The sequence below is a fragment of the Geotrypetes seraphini genome, chromosome 13 (genome assembly GCF_902459505.1).
Source record: "Geotrypetes seraphini chromosome 13, aGeoSer1.1, whole genome shotgun sequence".
NCBI classification, from domain to species: Eukaryota; Metazoa; Chordata; class Amphibia; order Gymnophiona; family Dermophiidae; genus Geotrypetes; species Geotrypetes seraphini.
In genome coordinates this window covers 34,618,818-34,636,792 of record NC_047096.1, presented here as the reverse complement: position 1 = coordinate 34,636,792, position 17,975 = coordinate 34,618,818, and the positions used below count along the sequence as shown (strand labels likewise).

General features: G+C 42.6%; 1 protein-coding gene across 3 annotated transcripts in view; it reads left to right on the top strand.

The window, feature by feature from the left end:
* Nucleotides 1-1,235: 1,235 nt before the first annotated feature.
* The window catches only part of C13H11orf88 (chromosome 13 C11orf88 homolog), an 81,945-nt gene continuing 65,205 nt past the window's right edge, over nt 1,236-17,975 (top strand). The window contains exon 1 of one of the 3 annotated variants that reach the window (XM_033918788.1): nt 1,236-1,358. The gene's annotated coding sequence lies outside the window, so the exon portion shown is untranslated. Of the gene's footprint in view, nt 1,359-11,419; nt 11,562-13,792; nt 13,832-17,975 lie in introns of those variants that run through there. The other 2 variants (XM_033918786.1, XM_033918789.1) reach the window with 2 other exon arrangements.

Below are 17,975 nucleotides of genomic sequence, written 5' to 3'. Positions count from 1 at the left end.
AAGCTGGTGTTGCCAAGTTTCTTTAGGCTTTGATAGACCGTTTATCAAATATATACCTAAACGGTTTACAAAATAAAATATTAATTTTAAAAAAATACAAATAAAAACTATTAGAAAGGGAGAGCTAGATTGTGTTAGACAGCAAGCGTGAGCTAGGACCTAACAGAGAGAGGAAGTCTTTTTTTGTTTATTTTGTTTACACCACAGTGCTGGCGAGGGGTTGGAGAGGGCAAAAGGGGGTTTGAAAGGACGTTTAGAAAAAAATGCCCAATTGGGCAGGAAAAGCGAATTGAATCAAAAAATCAATTCAATAGGCCAAATCAAATCAAAAAAATGTTTTCACTGAATCAAGCAGCACTAGTGGTTAAAACTGCTGACTCAGTACCCTGGGCAAGTCACTTAACCCTCCATTGCACCAGGTATCATAGTTAGATTGTGAGCAAGCCAAGACAGAGAGGGGAAAACTGAGTACCTGATCACTATTCACTGTAAACTGCTCACCACAGGTGATCAGATGTGTTAAACTCTCATGGCAGACCACGGAAAACATTCTTTTTGCCCCAGCTTCATCTTGCATGCCTCGCTCCTTCTGCCTGGAATACCCTGTGTGTCAGTAGTTATAACACTTCTGCAATGGGTGTTTTAACAATTTTTTTTATGTACTTCTTTTTGAATTGTGACTAACCCTGAAACAAGCCCTGCCTGCAGCAACATTCAGAACAAGTGGCAATCACACGGTCATTCTAAGGTACAGAAAGGAAACAAGATTAGGGTAGCTGATGAGCCCAAAAATACACAACCAGCTGCCAGGAGAGGAGGGCACCTAAAAATAAGGTCCCTACTAACTTTTTGCAAGACAGAGGACGAGTATAGTTCTCCCAGGCGCCTTTAAAATTTATAATCTGCAAACTACACATTTGTTGGACACCAAAAGCAGCACAAACATTCCTGCTTAGATTAAATTATGGGTCTCCCAGATCTCCAGGCATGCCTAGACATGAACCACAAAGAGAGGGAGTCAATCAAGACCAGAGTTTCTCTGGAAACTTCAGGCCCGCTGAATAGCAACTCGGGAAACCACGTTACTTTCCATGGAACTCGGCACTGGTCCTTGCACTTGTAATTCCGTGGTTTCTCCTTTCCTTGGAGACTCAATAAATCACAATCAGCAGCTGGAAAGAGATTTTCTTCCTCAGTTGCGGTACAAAACTTGTCATTTTCATTTCCGTTGGGTGGCCTGGAGTGGAGAGAGAAGGATTGTAATATGGAAGAAAGTTCCCCCCCCTCCCTTGTCTCCTTGCCAAAGATATCTGGTCTGACAGGTGGCATGCAGACTCAGTGGCAGATACCCAGGACAGGTAAGATGTGATCTGAGAATTGACTGTAATCAGTGGTTAACATTTCCCCAACAAAGTTTGTTTTCACTGTATCTACTGCTGTATCAGTCTTCCATTGCAGTTTGTGAGACATTAAGCATCTCATTGGCCCGGTCTGGTCTCTCTGCAAAGATGCCTTTTGTTCAAGTGTAGCTTGCTTTTTCTATAACACAATAGTATGCCTGGTAGAGGTAAAGGGCAGTAATCATTCTGTTGGTAAGATATTCCATGGGTAAAAGAATTTCTATTACAGATTGGTATTATCGATTTGTATTCAAGTTTCAAGTTTAATAATAATTTGATTAATCGCTTAATCTAAATTCTAAGCGATGTACATGATAATAAAATTACAAAATAAGGGGAATAATACAATAAATAAAAAGACTAAGACTAACAAGACTATTGACAAATTTAACAAAACTAGGAACATAAGGGAGGAGATGGATGAGAATTACAATTTGTTTAAAAGTTAAAGAAACAAATAAGGGAGCTCCATAAGGAGAGGGAAGATAAAAAAATTACTTCAATAAAATTGTAGAGAAAAAAAAAAAATTAGTTCAAAGACTAAATGATTAGTTTACAAAGGCATCTTTAAAGAGAAAACTCTTCAGTTTACCTTTGAATTTTTCTATATTGGGTTCTTCCCTTAAATGAATAGGGAGAGAATTCCAAGTTTGGGGGGCCGTAACTGAAAAGATTCTGAAAACTAGTGATAGAAAAAAAACAAAAAAACTTTTTTTAAAATCAGAAAGGTAAATTGAGTAAAGTAATCCAGAAATGCATCTAAATTCTGTTCAGTGCTAAAGTTGCTAATGTTTATTAACTAAGTTGTTTCCTTGACTGGGGACCAAACAGTTGGATTTGGGGAGTGCACTTAATATGGTTGTACTTAAATTTTAATAGAGCTTTAGACACAGTTGCACATAAGTGACTGCTAAACTGAGTGCCCTTGACATGGTCCCTAAAGACCGCAATATATATACTTTGGAAGAAAGGCAAGAAGGAGGAGATAATTATGATAGAGACATTTAAATACTTTTGTGGCATAAATGCATAGGAGACAAATCTCTTTCATCTGAAAGGAAACTCTGGAGCAACTGAAAGGAAGTTCTGGAAGGAGGGGTCATAGAATGATGGTAAACTTGAGCAACCTTGAAAAAGACCTGGGAGTGATGGTGGACACAACATTGAAGGCATCGGCGCAGTGCGCCACAGCCTCAAGGAAAGCGAACAAAATGTTGGGTATCATTAAGAAAGGTATCACGACCAGGACGAAGGAAGTCATCCTGCCACTGTATCGTGCAATGGTGCGCCCGCACCTGGAGTACTGTGTCCAGTACTGGTCGCCGTACCTCAAGAAAGACATGGCGGTACTTGAGAGAGTCCAGAGAAGAGCAACCAAGCTGATAAAGGGTATGGGGGACCTCTCATATACTGACAGACTGAAAAAGCTGGGGCTTTTCTCCCTGGAAAAGCGACGACTCAGGGGAGATATGATAGAAACCTTCAAGATCATGAAGGGCATAGAAAAAGTGGACAGGGACAGATTTTTCAAACTAAGGGGAACCACAAGTACAAGGGGGCACTCAGAGAAATTGAAAGGGGAAAGGTTTAGAACAAACGCCAGGAAGTTCTTTTTCACCCAGAGGGTGGTGGATACATGGAACGCGCTGCCGGAGGATGTGATAGGCAGAAGCACGCTACAGGGCTTCAAAGAAGTTCTGGACAGGTACCTGGAGGACAAAGGGATTGAGGGGTACAGATAGAAGTAGAGGTAAGGTTATAGGGACAGGATTAGAGGTAAATTATAAAATTAGTCAGAGACCACTGTTCAGGCAGTGGGCCTGATGGGCCGCCGCGGGAGCGGACCGCTGGGCAAGATGGACCTCTGGTCTGCCTCAGCGGAGGCAACTTCTTATGTTCTTATGTAAAAGGAGACAGATTCAGAAGTACTCTAAGGAAATACTTCATGGAAAGTGTGGTGGATGCATGGAACAACCTCCCAGTAGAGGTGGTAGAAATGAAGACTATACTCCTGGCAAAATTCTGCGCTACTGCGCAATGCAGAATTTGAGCAGAATTCCCCAGGGATGCATAATTATTCGAGGTCTATGCAGATTTTTGGTATCATCATAACATAGTAAATGACAGCAGATAAAGTCCATCTAGTCTGCCCAAAAATACACTCTCTATAATTCAATTATTTAATTTAAATTTTTCCTTTTCTTAGATATCTCTGGCCCAGAAACCCAGAACTCTCGGGTCAGCACTTCCTCTCTGTCGATTGAGATTTAGGCCTCAAAATCTTTGGGAAGCCTGTGTGGGTTATTCAGGCTTCCCTCTAGCGGGGTCCTGCCCTTAATGATGTCACTTCCTTTTTCTTCAGCAGGACCCCGGTAGAGGGAAGCCTGCAGAGCCATTGACTGGAATCGGCATTGCTGAGGTAGTGGACAATGGGGAGAGAGTGAGAGACACTGGCTGGGGGGACAGGACAGAGAGATACTGGCTGGAAGGGAAGAGGGGTGAGAGAGATGCTGGTGGGGGGGACGGGGTGAGAAAGATGCTGGCTGATGGTGACAGGGGTGAGAAAGATGCTGGCTGGAGTACAGGGGTGAAAAAAATGATAGTTGGGGAGGGACAGGGGTGAGAAAGATGCTGGTTGTGGGGATGGGGTGAAAGAGATGTTGACTGGGGGGACAGGGTGAGAAAAGGTGAGAGATGCTGGCTGTGGAGAGACATGCTGGCTCAGGGGGATGGGGAAGATGGCGTGAGATGCTGGCTGGGGGTGTTGGGGGGGGAGAGAGAGATTCTGGCTTAGGAGGGGATGGGGAGAGTGAGAGATGCAGACGAGAGGGTAGGAGAGAGAAGCTGGCTCAGGGGTGGCGAGAGGCACAGAAACATAGAATCTGTTTTGCTACTTAGGATCTAGCTAGGTGCTTGGGACCTGGTTTGCCCACTGTTGGAAACAGGGTACTGGGCTTCATGGACCTTCGGTCTGTCCCAGTATGGCAATTCTTATGTTCTTAGATAGGAACTGAGCACAAAGACAGTGACACTGAAGCAATGCTGGGCACAAAGAGGGACAGACATGGAGAAGAATGTTTGATGGGGAGAGTGCATTGAGACAGGGGCATAGAAGGAATGATAGACATAGGGACATTGCATGAAAAAGGATGATTGTGGCAGAGGGATGATGGATGCAGAGGAATGCCGAGGGACATAGAGGGGAGAAGCTCAGGATAGCGGCAGGGAGGATTGATGCTCGACAGGATAGATAAGGACAAAATATAAAATGGACAGGCAAGCCGAGGAAGACAGTTATGGGAAAAAAAAAAAAAAGCTGAAAAAGGGACTTCGGTACCTAAGTGAATGGAAAAATAAACTGTTCAAACCACAAAAGACAGAAAAAATTTATTCTGAATTTATTGAAATATGAGCTTTCAGAAATATAAAGACAAAGTGAAGTGCTATGAAAACAAACCATCCAAACTTCGCCAAGGTGGACTTTTACAAAAGTGTGCTGCTAGAAGAAAGTCACTAACCCCCTCCTTTACACAGCCACGCTAACGCTTTTAGCACTGGACGTGGCAGTAAGAACTCCAACGCTTATAGAACGGAGCCATGTAGTTCTCTGTGAACCACTTCTCTATAAAGGAAGGGCCACTGAAAAGTTCTCAGCCCAGCAAAGTTGGGGTCATTCTCCATTGAGAGCTATTCACGTTTAGTCCAGTGACTTTTCCACTTTTTTCATTCCCCCAGGTTTCTTCACTATCATACGGCTTATATTCTAAGACAAAGTAGCCATTGGTTTAATACGGACACAATACAGAACACACCCCTCTGAGTTACAACTAGAAAAAGAATCAATGGCTCCTACTCCAATAAAGCTTTTACCAGCCATGTCATTATATACTCGTCTTAACAATGATCTGATATTGAAAGTGTCACTGACAATATTTCAGCAACTGGAGAAATTTATGGAACATAAGAACATAAGCAATGCCTCTGCTGGGTCAGACCTGGGGTCCGTCGTGCCCAGCAGCCCGCTCACGCAGCGGCCCAACAGGTCCAGGACCTGTACAGTGGTCCTCTATTTATACCCATCTATCCCCCTTTCCAGCAGGAAATTATCCAATCCTTTCTTAAACCCCAATACCGAACTCTGCCCTATTACGTCCTCTGGAAGCGCATTCCAGGTGTCCACCACACGTTGGGTGAAGAAGAACTTCCTGGCATTCGTTTTGAATCTGTCCCCTTTCAACTTTTCCGAATGCCCTCTTGTTCTTTTATTTTTTGAAAGTTTGAAGAATCTGTCCCTCTCCACTCTCTCTATGCCCCTCATGATTTTATAAGTCTCTATCATATCCCCTCTAAGTCTCCTCTTCTCCAGGGAAAAGAGACCCAGTTTCTCCAATCTCTCAGCGTATGAAAGGTTATCAAAATGGATATCAAATGGAATCAGACAAAGTTATTTCCACTATGATTTTACAATTTAAAATACATACAACGAATGTAAACTGGTCTAGATTGTAAACTGGCAGTTTATCTATATCAGATATCTAGGGCAGTTTAAACATTGTTTTGATCACGTGAAACTTTACATCTGAAATAAAGATGACGAGTAATCAATATAATAGTTACAATTTAAACATTGTTTTACTAATTCTCAGCTCTTTTTAGAAAACTTAATAAGACAACTACGTAGATGCATTTAACAAATTTAAAATCATACTAGCAAGCATAGGAATTGCGTCATCCTGATGTAAACATATTCAATATGCTACCTATCTAAGAAGTGAAGGGCTTATTAAAGTTTGGGAGCAACGTCTTGCTAGACAATTGGCATCAGTACTCATCTATGGCCTCAAAAAGTCAGACCATATTAGCCCTTTCTACAGAAAACTTCACTGGCTACCAAGGGTCATCGTCAAATTCGCCTGCCTCTGCTTCAAAACCTTAACTGGCTCATCCCCGATATACTTTGTGTTTCCAGGCACCAACCACACACGCAATGCCCACCTGTTTGCCTACCCCTCTCCAAAGGGATGTGTCTACAAAAGATTCCTTGACAAAACGCTCTCATTCCAAGCTGGCAGATGGAATGAATGCCTGACCATCCTCATTTCATATGCTCCATCCTACCTATCCTTCAGGAATTCTCTCAAATCATACCTCTTTGATAAATTTCTCTATCCCCTTCCCTCCCGGCCAAACTACCAAACTCTAACCATCTCTCCTCCTTTTCCTGTCCCTCCTTGTAATTGAAAACTGGTTGCCAAATCACTTGATAATTACTCTCTGTATCTTCGCTGTATATGTACAGTCTCTTCTCCTGTAAACCGCTTTGAACTGTTTGTGGTATAGCGGTATACAAAAATAAAGTTATTATTATTATTATTATTACTTGAACAAAACAATCTGTGTGGCCAATCCAGCTTCCCTAACAACTTTGCATTTTGTGGATGCCAGTTAAGTTGGCTAAAATGGATAGTACCAGAAATAATCATTGCTGGTACTGTGACATAGAACAAAGTCACATACCCACTATTATTGCTTAACCCTACTATAAGTAATTATTGGAGCAAGGTATTGAACACTATATAATAATTGCTTCATATTGATGAACCCCTTACATATAGGGCTCCTTTACGAAGGCGCGTTAGGTCCTTAACGCACGGAATAGCGCGCACAAAACTGCCACGCGCACTAGCCGCTACCGCCTGCTTTTGAGCAGGTGGTAGATTTTTGGCTAGCACGCGCTAATCTGGCGCGTGCACTAAAATGCTTAGCGCACCTTCGTAAAAGGAGCCCATAGTATTATTATATGACGATCTTTGGCAATATTTCAATCCACCTCTAAATATAATCCACATCTATTAAATATGATTGCCCTTGTAATCAAAGTCATCCTTACAAATTGGAATCATATTTCTCGCATTGAATATAATAACTGGTGGAATCTGATCAGTTGGACTGCCAAATTGAAATGGGTAATTGCCGAGAAAGCCTGCATGTATGAGAAAATATGGGAACCCTTTTAATTGCTTGGTGTCCTTATAACATGTTGTATGAATCTCAGCAGACACTTGTGTGTTTTATTAATGCTTGTTATTGACTTTATCTTAAAATCAACAAAAAATAATTGAACTTTAACAAGAATTTAAGGTTGGGGATAGGGGAGAGCACAGTGACGGTTCACACAACAAAACACAACTACTGATCCTTGGTGAGAGATGGGAAATCCCTCTTCCCACGTCAGACCCTTTAAAGCCTCAAGATAATACTGCTTGCAACTCTATCAATAATGTAGTGGCAAGGAATATAGTCAACTGGATAATGTGATCATAAACGGGGATGCAAAAGTCTCCCTCCGAAGTTTTGGATCCCACCGAATATAATTGCTCTGGCTCAGCGCTGACTGCACTTGCACAGTCCGGGCTCGCCCCAAATTGCTGCACAGCTCCGCTTGGCTGCAGAGTATGCGATTAGCCGCGTGCGCAGAGCCTTCCCTGCACTCACTTCCCGCTCCCGCCCCTCCCTCGTTCGATGCCCCAGGCGAGTTCGCCGCACGCGCGCCTGACCTTCCCGCTGAGTCTCCCTCCCTCGGCCTTCGCGCAGCGCCAAATTCAAAATTTCCGTTGCAAAGGCACGCGGAGGCTCAGGGCTATATATAGAGAGAGGCTTGCTTAGCTCAAGCCAGCTTAGAAAGGGGCTGCCTGTTCTAGGTAAAGGAGCAATTGAGTGGAGCAAGAACCCAAGTTTAATCCATGTCCTGAGACCTTTAAGGTGAGTAACTTAGGTACCAGCCGAGACCTTTAAGGTGAGTAGCATAGGTACCAGCTCCATGAGTGCTGAGTACCCCCAATACTGAATAAATTCCTTCATCGTGTCCAGGGCAGGATTAATTCGTCAAGGGCCCCTAGGCACACAAGTACCCCCCTGCCCCACCCCATCCCACCATGTGCCCAGGTGGAAACAGGAAGCTGTGTCAGAGGGAAGCTTTGGGCAAGCAGCACCGCATTGCTTGCTTGTCTTACTTTCCATCAATGGGGGGGTTGCCAATCGGTGTGGGGCCCGCATTGCCGATTGGGGGGGGGGGGGCCCGCGTTGCCGATCGATGCTGGAGGGGCCCATCGCTTTTTGGTGCCTTCCTTCATCGGGCGCCCCTGACTATATCGGGCCCTAGGCACATGCCTACTTGGCCTATTGGTTAACCCTGCCCTGATCGTGTCTAGGGAGAGATCATTTGTGTTGCATTTAGCACGCCCAATCATTTCTGAAAAGTTCTTGCCTAAGGTAAGATACATCCCTGATCTCTTGGTTTGCAGCTAGTAAATTTCAGGTCATTGAGAGGAAAAATTCCTCTGTGCATCCAAAGCTGGAAATAGGAGGGGGTGCTGTAAACTTCTCAACCCAACCAACCATCTATCTTCCTAAATTCTGAGCATTATTTTGCCACTATAGCTGAACAAGAGTGTTAAGTGCCAATTTGCAGAAACGAAATTCTATGTTTTGACATTGTTTCAGATCATTGATTGAACCATATCTACCTCATTCTCTTCTGGGTCGGACTGAAAACTTTTCAGTACCCCCTGTGTCACTGTGGTTTTTGAAAACCAGCTAATCATAGCTTTTACAGTGAGAAAGTAAATTTGGAGTTTAAATATTTTCCACCTGTTTCATTTTTGTGGGGTTTTTTTTTTGTGGAAGTGAAGAATTTCTAAATTCAAATTAACTGAAAATCAGTTTTTATAATTAATCGTTAATGTTAATGAATGACTGGTGAGCTTTTGTAAAAACTAAGGCCCTCTTTTACTAAGCCGCAGTAAAGGTTTCTACCGTAGTGCTAAATGCGCCAACGCTGCTCCTGGAGCTCATAGAAATTCTTTGAGCGTAGGAGCATTTAGCGCTGTGGGCCACAGTAGAAACTTCTACCACAGCTTAGTAAAAGCGGGTTCAGATTTTGTATCTGGATGTGGTAAATGATTGAGCCCCCCAATGATAAGCACTTTCCAGAAGTAGGTAATTTGTTGAGTTTAGCACTTTCTTTCTATTTTTAAGTTAACATATTTTTATTGAGTTTATAATTGCATAACGACCCAACAATAAGGAACGTTGTAGAGAAGAAATTTCTTCAAAACTATTGTTGTAATACACAATAAAACATTGGAAAAACAATACAATATGATGAGAATATACATTGTCAAGTATAGTATACTGATAAAAATTGCACTCATTCTAAATAAAACTAAAAATTAAGAGATTTACCCTCCCCCACCCTTTTACAAAACCGTAGCGTGGTTTTTAGCCCTGGCCGTGTCAGTAACAGCTCCAATGCTCATAGAATTACTATGAACGTCAGAGCTGTTACCACCATGGCCAGTGCTAAAAACCATGTAAAGAGGTTTTGTAAAGAGGGGGGGGGGGGGTTAAATGTGAAATGGATCATGCCAGTTGGCCACCCTGTGCGGTTTCAAGGCAGAGTACCGGAGTGGTTTGCCATTGCCTGCTCCCGCACAGTGTGTGGTTCCACTATGTTGCTGCCGCCCAACAGAGGACCCCTGGTATTCCCAGGTGGTTCCCCATTCTGGTACTAGCCAGGCTTAGCTTCTGATAGTAAGAGCAGGTCTACTCAGGGTGGCCAGGCTGTAGGCAAATGTGAGATCAATAATATTAGATGAAAAAATATGATTGCCTCTGAATATCTATTATATATTTTGATAAGAGACAATTAGGCCCAGATTCTATAAACAGTGCTGTTCTCAATGGCCACCGTAAAACTGGCCACCGATCATGTGCCAATCACATGACACTGCTGTTTATAGAATATGGGCCTTGGTGACCCAATTTTTCTCCCCACCCCTTTTTACTAAGCCATGGTAGAGGTTTCTACCACAGCCCAGAGCACTAAATGCTCCGACGCTCATAGAATCCCTCTGAGCATTGGAGCATTTAGCATCGTGGGCCACCATAGAAACCTCCACCGTGGTTTAGTAAAAGAGGGCCTTTTTCAATAACCTGTGACCTATTAGTATTCTCAGTGGCTTTATATTCATATCCATGGATCATGAAAATAGTATTCATGGGCATAGCTTCTGATTTATCCCAGTTTATACGATAAGCTGAGGAAGAAGCAAAACAATTAACTAAAGTTAAAAGAGCTGGGATTGAATTCAGAGGTCATCTGCATAAGCCAGTCATTTATATTCATGATTTTAATCACAATACCAGATATAGTATTGCCATTTCTAATTGCTGTCAATGGTTGCAAAGCTAAATTAAAACACTCCTGTCTATTTCCCCTACCCAAAGAAACATCCACAGAAACATCTCCATTTATCTGGCTTTTAGAACATAATATGGTATATAGTATTTTAACCCAATTAACAAATTCTGAACCACAGCCAAACCAATGAAGTACTCTGAATAGATAAGGCCATTTGATCATGTTGAAGGCTTTTTATGTGTCTGAGTTTAGCACGTTTCAAAAAGTTGGTTATGAATACGAGGGGAGGGGGGGGGCTGAAAAGTTCTCAGGCCAACCAGCCAACCTCCTAAATTCTGATCATTAATTTGCCACTGTAGCTGAAAAGTGTTATTTCGCTAAGTGCCAGTTTGCAGAAATGAGATTCTCTGTCTTGACATTATTTCAAATCATTGATTGAATCATATCCACATCGTTCTCTTCTTGGTTGGGCTGAGAACTTTTGGGTTACAAAGAGATTTGCTAGCTAGCCGAAAGAAATAGTAAACAGAGCTGCCAACTAGTTTTATTCATATACCTTTTACACATTCTGTGCCTACAGAAAGGCATCTTTAATAATGTTTTTTTTTAATGTTGATCTCTATCAGTTATATCGTGCACTGAGCTAAAAAAGCTGCCCATGGAAATTCGTACAATGAAATCAGATAAGATGATTTAGGAGGTGAGGCTCCTCCTATACACCTGACTGTTGTGACATCACCTAGATATGTCCATGGCTACAGAGTGTATACACAAAGTTTCACAAACCTGAGTTGGCCCTAGAAGTAAAAAAAAGAGACCAGCGTTCGCTTATATTAGGAGATGTCCTTACAGATAGCAGCCTGCTTCTGTTGACTGGTATTCACCCTTTCCAAGGCAAAATAATAATAATGTCATTTTCTGAAACATATGATGGAGGGTTTTAGTTCCACTATCATTGGGTAAGTAGAAACAGATTTAGAAACACTATTGCTTTGTGTATTGTATGCTTCATATGCTTTAGAATCTATATTCATATGCATAGTTGTATGTTTAAGATCAAAGATGTTCAAATCACACCTTGGAATATAAGGATCCACTCTACCTGACTATAAATAACTCAAAATGATTTTCATCAGTAATATATTTTCAGTGAAGTATTATATACCATAACGTTTCTTTTTCTTTGGGTGATGGACTAGGCCACAGCCATGATATACTAATTGAACATTCTGAGTCATTCAGTAGCGTCTAAAAAAAAGGGAGGTTTTATAAATGTTCTAACAAACACCTTACCTAAAAACTGTGCTTCCTCCCCCAGGTCGATTTCCCTTTGCTGCCTTCTCAGATCTGGTGTTTGGTTTGTAGGCAGTGTCGTTAGCTGATTGTGTTTTCTAGCTTTGCAATCACTAACCACACTACCATCAAAACAAGGCACAAGCGAGCTTCCCGTTTTTAAAGCAAATGTGATGCAGCAGTTCCAAGATCTTTCTAAGGAGACTGGAGTTTCATTTTTAGGAAGCTACTGTTCAGCATAGGACTGCGGGTACTGTATCTTATCAGTTGTAGAACACTGTATGAAATAGCAGCATAGGCAAAACTGAACTAAAATTCAGCTTTAGAGGTCTTAAAAACTAGGGGGGGGGTCCCTAAACAAATCAGACTATAGTATTATACTTACTTTTTCTTGTAATTGGGGTTATAAGCATGTTCTGAATAGTTTGGGCATGCCAGATTTTTTTAAGTGAGAGAAAAGCTCATGACTCATGAGATGAGAAAATATTAAATATTTATCCTCATTGTCATTACAGTATACCTGGAAAAAAAAAAATAGGCTGAATTAATTTAAGCCAATTTTTCACTAATTTTTAGCCTGGCAGTTGTCGTAAGTTTGCCTTTCCCAACAATGCCTGTAAGCACTGTTGTGAGTTGACCTCCATACTGCTTTCAAGACCACAGCTCTTATGATGTTGTACTCCTTAACTATTTCACAATTGTAGAATGGATCTAGTTACCAGGCAGTGTAGTTAGCTGATTTGAAACACTATCAATCACTAACCACATAGCCAGGTAAAAAGATCTGAAAAACAGCTGGAAAATCCTTGGTGTTTGAACATGAACTGCATATTGTGAAAGTAGAGCTGAAGTACGTTGGTTGCTTTTAAACATTCTTTCCTGAGAATTTATGAAATCCAGTTAGTAAAATATATCTTCATCCTCTTTTTTTTTTTTTTTTTTTAAGAGTTGGGGGGGGGAGGAGGACAAGTTGCTAGGTATATGAAATTAAGTAACAATGCATTTATGAAAACAAAAAAATGTAGATGTTTCTGACACTCTAGTCTAGTATAAGCTGCATCTTGTATTTAACACGGTTTCAATTTTGTTATTTATTTTTTAGGATTTATTGTTAATCAGTAGACAAGCCTCATTCTTCCTTGTTTTTAGTTTTTTTAAATTCTTCTTCTAGTATACATTTTCCTCTGATTGGGGAAGTTCCTCTTTTTTCTCATGAAATGTTGGCATGCATGCTAAATAGCTTTTGTGGTACCTAACCATCTAGCCCGGTGGTCTTAGCTAATTTTTAAGTGGTCTTAGTTAATTTTTAAGGGCCATTTTGGGTCCAAAAGGGCTGAAGGAGAGCTGACAAATATCTTCCTATTTGGAGAAATGACACCAATAATGCTTCTGGATATTCATTCCTACCAGAACACCTCACCTTGGTCACACAGGCAGAACAGATAAACCCTATGCAAATATAGGACCACAACCTAACAGTATTAATGTACACAAACATCTGGAATATCTCTCTTACTTCACTTCCCTGGTCTGGCATCTCTCTCTCCTCTCCCCTTCTTCTTTTTCCATAATCTGGTATCTCTCTTCTCCTTCCCACAGTCTGGCATCTCTCTCTCCTTCCCCTCCTCCCTCCATCTAGCATGGTCTGGCATGGAGTACATCCGAGGGTGCTGAAGGAACTTAGGGAAGTTCTGGTGGCTCTGCTGACTGACCTTTTCAATGCTTCTCTAGAGTCAGGAGTGGTACTGGAGGATTGGAGAAGGGCAGATGTGGTCCCTCTCCACAAAAGTGGAAGTAAGGAAGAAGTAGGGAATTACAGGCCAGTAAGTCTGACTTCTGTGGTAAGCAAATTAATGGAAAGTCTTTTAAAACAGAATGGTGAAGTTTCTGGAATCCAGTGAATTGCAGGACCAGAGACCACATGGATTCACTAGAGGTAGGTCTTGTCAGACAAATCTGATCAATTTCTTTGACTGGGTGACCAGAGAATTGGGTAGAGGGAGTGCGTTAGATGTGGTGTATTTAGATTTTAGCAAAGCCTTTGACAGTGTTCCACATAAACATCTAATAAATAAACTGAGAGCCCTCAGGATGGCCCCCAAAGTAACAGGCTGAGTCAAGAACTGATTGAGTGGAAGGCGACAGAGTGTAGTGATCAATGGAGATGTTACAAGTGGTGTGCCTCAAGGTTTTGTTCTTGGACCTGTTCTTTTTAACATTTTTATAAGTGATATTGCTGAAGGGCTGTCAGGTAAGATTTGCATCTGCGGATGATACCAAAATCTGCAATAGACACCCCACTGGGTGTGGGAAGCAGCAGAGGTAAGGCCCTGCCCGTCGGGGTAAGGCTGTGTCGTCATGAGGGCCCCGGCGGGATGGGGGTTGCCTTAGAGATGCTGGATCTGGATGGGGGAGGAGAGAGAGACAAAAGGACCTTGAGGAGGGGGCAGTAAAGCAGACTTGAACCAAAAGGGAGGGGGAGACAGGGCAGATGCTGGACTAGAGGGGTTAGAGAGGGGAAATACCCTGAACTAAGGAGAGAGAGAGATGCCAGACCCTGGGGAGGGGGAAGACAAAAGAGAGTGATACAGAAAGATCTGGATCAAAGGTGGGAGAACTCAAAATGTTAGCAGAAGGAACATAGAGAGGGAGAAACCTGAAACAAAGGGAAGGCAGAGGAGAGGGGGTAGATGTTGGACTTGGGAGTGTATAGAGAGGAGAGAGAGAGAGAAAGACTGCAGAGAGGGGGGAAGATTGTGGACCAGGGAGGAAGGAAGGAGAGAGAGAGACAAAGAAAACCTAGAAGAAAGGAGAATAAATGCTGGACATGGTGGGGGGGGGGGTTGTAAGCAGAAGAAAGAGAGAGAGGCCTGGACCAAAGGGGAAAGACAAAAGGCAGATGCTGGACTATGGGAGGTGCAGACAGAAGAGACAGAGGGGGAGAGACCCTGAGGAAGAACAGAGAGATACAACATCATAACAGAGGAGGGAGACATGTTGCCAATAGGGGTGAAGGAGAGAGGAAGAAAAGTTGAACTCCTGGAGGGACAGAGATGTTGGTTGGTTTTATCAATCTTCTTGTTTCCAGCAGTGCTGCACTTTCACTCTTCAAGCCACAGACAGTGTGAGCGAAGTAAAACACCCGCCTTTGGTGGCCCCAGAGGTTTACTACAGCTTCCTGTCCCCACGTAGGCAGGACACTGCAGCAGAGGGAAAGCTTTCAGGGTCACCGAAGGCAGCATGTGTACCTCATTCATACTGCCCTGCCCAGATTGCAGCACTGCTGGGAACAAGGTTGAGAAAGTACCAGATCCCACTGGGGGGGGGGAGTGAGACTTGGGGGGCAATGGAATTCCAGGCAGGTTGTGCAGGTTACCCAAGAAGGCTGAGTACCACCATTGGCTCATGGGCCTTGTATTGAAGAACATTGGTTTAGCACATTTGTTCCTTGCTGAACAGTAGTGCCTGAGGGTATCTTCAACCTCTCATTTGTGGAAGCCTTATCTACATAAGATGGTGCCCCAGAGGAGATATTTCTTGATCAAACAGAAAGTGCAGGCCTTAGTTGATTGCTTTTTACTACTCCTTCACAAGGGAGGTCATATAGCAATTCTATTTATTATAATTATATAATAATTCTAATTTTATATTCATTTTTTAAATTTATGATATTTATATACTCAAGATGTTGGCATGTTGTGGTGGACTATGGTCAGTTTTTTAATGTTAATTTTTGATGCATACTTCTAGTACAAAGAAGTCAGTTTTATTTAATTACATTCCATTATATCACATTCAGCTGAAAAAAAAATATTTCATTAAAGCAGGTCACAATACAAACATACATAAAATGATTCACAAACAATTGTTAAACATACAAGTTTTATGTTCTAATATCTTAGTTTTATGTGTTAAAATTGTATACTATTCTCGGGATGACTACAGGTCTTGTTAAATAATCACACACCCACAGCCTAAATGGTTTGTGCTGCTCCTGATGCTCATAGGAACTGTCGGGAGCAGCATGCTGGCCTGCGCTAAAAACTACTTCTGCGGTTTTGTAAAAAGGGGGGGGGGGAGTGAAGGAATACTGTACAAAAAAACATAAAACGTAAACATTTGTGTCTTGTCTTTACTGTGTACTCGGCTCATGATGGCTACAACCACGAGTGTCCAATCTTCTCTTTTCTCAGTTTTCATTGTCCTGCTTTAATTGTACCTGAAACCCTCACCCATGTGCAGGAAAAATAATCACAGCCTAAATCATGCTGATGCAGTAAGCCTAATTGTGAACATGAGAACATAAGGATAGCCTTACTGGGTCAGACCAATGGTCCATCAAGCCCAGTATTCCATCTTCACTGTAGCCAATCCAGTTCACAAGTACCTGGCAAAACCCCAAATAGTGTCAATATTTCATTCTAACGATCCAGGGCAAGCAGTGGGGTTGTAGCTTGTATACACACATTAATGGCTGAGCAATGCACAGAGGGGTTACATGCAGGTGCTAATTTGCGCAGAAGATCGTATTACAATATAGGGTAATGAAACTATTAAGGGCTAGATTCACTAACCTCCATTAGGGTTCCTGATACATGCAGGCCCAACTAATTTACAGAGCAAAAAAATTTAAATGAGAGCAATCTGAGGAACGCCTCCCTCCGACCGCACGGATCACTAGTGTGTGATCCCGACGTATGCGCAGACCATCTGTAGATGGTCTGCGCATGCATCTAAGAGCTGTCTAGAGCTGCAACTTTTTTTTTACCTTTTACTAGCCCAGGTTAAAACCATGAGCTCGGGGGAGGGCAGGAGAGTTGGGGGAGGCAGGAGAGACTTGGGGCAAGAGCAGGACAGCGAGTCAGGGCAGCAGGCAGGAGAGATTCGGGGCAGAGCACGAGATCAGAGCAGGCAGGAGATTGAAGCAGAGAGCAAATCGGGGCAGGCAGGAGATGGGGCAGAGAGCAGGGCAACAGAAGGCAGGGCAGTCGGAAAGGACCTCAGTGACTGGTCCTCAGCAGTCACTTCTTGTGTCGATCGGGCAGCCCAGTCAGTTTGCAAGATTGATGTAGTGAATCGCATCCCTGCCTACTTTGCATGCCGTTCCCCTCATTTGCATTCATGGATTGGAATTGGATCAGAGGAGAGGTAATCAGGCCGGAGTAAAATCAGGTCGCAAACCGATCGGTACGCAATCGGTTTGCTTAGTGAATCTAGCCCTAAGTGTTCTGCAGTAGACAGAAAAGGGTGTAGTGCAGCGGTCTCAAACTTGCGGCCCTAATTTTGCAACCCGCAGTCTAGTACCCGAACTCGCAATCTGGGCACCTGCACCTGGGCAACCCGATCCCGCAATCTGGGCAACTGCCTGCTGCCGTCACGTATGCTGGGACTCCTGCCTTTGCCTATCTGAAGGTAGGTTTTCTTATCACCCATCCAAGTAATAGATATTTGTTCAAGTACCAACCTCCTCAAGTCCTGAAATACATGCATTTTATCCATACAATGATTAACTATCGGAGCAGTGATAACTTCATGTAAAAGCCTATGCTTATGTTCAGTCAGTCTGGTTCTTACCTGACACTTTGTACATCCCATAAATATAAGGGAACAAGGGCATATGAATGCATAAACCACATCCATGGACTTGCAAGTAGTGTTACAGTACTTCTCAGTTTGTAAATCTATCACTGGCCTGGATGGATGAAGGTATCACCACTATGGGAAAACTCATACAGCACAGCTTTCACATGCCCTATGCCCAGATTGATCACAAGATTGCCATCCATCATTGAAACGTCTCACTGTAGTGAGATGATTTGCTAAATTTTTTGGTCTTGTGTAAGTCACACAAGGACCCTCATTAAATACTGCATGAGTAGATAGAACATGCCAGTGTTTGCGAATAATATCCGCTACCTGCGAGGCCTTATCAGAATAGAATAAAACACATAAATGCCGAGGTTGTAATAACAAAGGGTTGGCATATAAGGCTCTATGGTAAGCCTGCTGTATGGTCCATTCAGGGTAAGATCTCACATGAAATCTGAATTAAGCTCCTAGCTTGTTTCTTATATTCCTGG